Here is a 2,211-nt window from a genome sequence, read left to right as displayed (position 1 = left end):
GATTATTAGTCCAACAGAAGAAAGTAAGTTTCTATCATACAAACTTAACTTTGATTGTACCAATAACATGGCTGAGTACGAGTCTCTGGTGTTAGGCTTAGAAACCTTGATAGAGTTGAAGGCAAAGAACATTGTTGTTTATGGAGATTCTGAATTAATTATTAAGCAAGTACAGGGTACATATCAAACAAAGGATGTCAGGATGAGAGCCTACAGAAACTTAGTGTTGGAGCTGTTAGAAAAGTTTCAATCCTATTCCTTCAGCATTAAAAATAGAAATCAAAATTCTATTGCAGATTCTCTTGCTGTAGCAGCCAGTCTTTTTGTTATTCCCAAACATTCTTCTGACAGCTATGATGTGAAAGTTCGCCATAGACCAATCATCCCAGATAATATCATAAATTGGCAAGTATTTGAAGATGATCAGCAGGTAAGAAATTTTCTTGAGTTGAAAGAGGAGTTTGAAAATAATCAAATAGATCAGCAGAATATGTTGGCTGAGACCAAGGAAAAGTCTGAAGTGTTGCAGTTGCAAAATAACTTAATCCCTAAAGGCCTCATTCCTCTTGAAAAGTTATTTGATCAGAATGATGTGTTTAAAGCACCAAGGTTGCAAGCTAATGAAGAGGAAATAGAAAGCTGTAATTTAGGTGACTCAGTTGTGCCTAAATTAGTCAAGATTTCAAAGTTCTTATCAGCTGATATGAAGGTCAAGTATGTTGAAATGATGAAGAAGTTTATTGATGTTTTTGCATGGAGCTATGCTGATTTGAAGCAGTATGATTCTTCAATCATACAACACACCATCCCAATTAAGCCAAATGAGAAGCCTTTTAAGAAGAAATTAAGGAGAATTAATCCCCTTCTGATGCCACTGATTGAAAAGGAGGTGAAAAAGCTTTTTGATGCAAAGATTATTGTTCCAATTAGATTCTCAAATTGGCTTGCTAACTTGGTACCTGTTAGGAAAAAGAATGGGGAGATTAGAATTTGCATAGATTTCAGGAACTTAAACAAGGCTTCACTGAAAGATAATTACCCTCTTCCTAAAATGGATCTTATTTTGCAAAATATTGTTGGTTCCCAAAGAATGTCTATGCTGGATGGTTTCTCAGGGTATAATCAGATCCTTGTTCATCCAGAGGATCAGGAGAAGACAACTTTCACTACACCATGGGGCACATTTATGTATGCAAAGATGCCCTTTGGCCTCATGAATGCAGGGGCGACCTTCCAGAGGGCTATGGACATTGCTTTTGCTGAAGAAAAGGATAAATCAGTGGTGGTATATCTTGATGATATCACAGTATTTTCAAAGAGGGAAGAAGACCACTTAAAGCACCTAGAAAGGATCTTGTTAAAGTGTAGGAGGTTTGGTATTTCCTTAAACCCAACCAAAAGCATCTTTGCTTTAACTTCTGGTAAGTTACTTGGGCATATTATTTCTGAAGGAGGTATTAAGATTGATCCTAATAGAGTCAGTGCTATTCAAAGACTGGATTTGCCAAGAAGCAAGAAAGAATTTCAATCTTTTCTTGGAAAGGTTAATTTTGTTAGAAGATTCATTCCTAACTTTGCTGAAGTGGTCAAATATATAACCAAGATGTTAAAGAAAGGAACAGATTTCAAGTGGACAGCTGAAGCAAAGAAATCATTTGAAGAAATTAAAAAGGCCCTCACTCAAGCGCCAGTCCTCATCAACCCGGATTTTACCAAGGAGTTCCTGATATTCACATTTGCTTCTGAAGATACAATTGCTGGAGTTTTGCTGCAGAAAGGAAATCAAGGTACCGAACAGCCCATTTCTTTCTTTAGTAAGACATTGGCTAATGCTGAGTTGAAATATAACATTTTAGAAAAGCAAGCATATGCATTGGTGAAGGCAATTAAATATTTCAGAATTTATGTGTTGAACTCTCATATTGTTGCATACGTGCCAAGTGCTGTTATAAAAGATATTCTTACACAAGCAGACCCGGATGGAAAAAGAGGGAAGTGGATAGCTAAGCTGTTGGAATATGACATTGAGATCAGGCCTACCAAGTTGGTGAAGGGTCAAGGCTTGGCAAAGTTGCTAACTCAGTCAAATCTGGACTGCATTGGTATCAATTTTAGCACAGAAATATCAGAAATTTCTGAGAATGAGGAAGAGTTGGTCCAAATCATTGAAACATTTTTGACATCAGAATGGTATAGGGATGTGGCATTTGT

The sequence above is a fragment of the Pinus tabuliformis genome, chromosome 3_1 (assembly GCF_031772625.1).
Source record: "Pinus tabuliformis cultivar Carrire ecotype Pingquan chromosome 3_1, CPIR1, whole genome shotgun sequence".
In the NCBI taxonomy this organism is placed as follows: Eukaryota; Viridiplantae; Streptophyta; class Pinopsida; order Pinales; family Pinaceae; genus Pinus; species Pinus tabuliformis.
Note: the sequence above shows the minus strand (reverse complement) of the source record.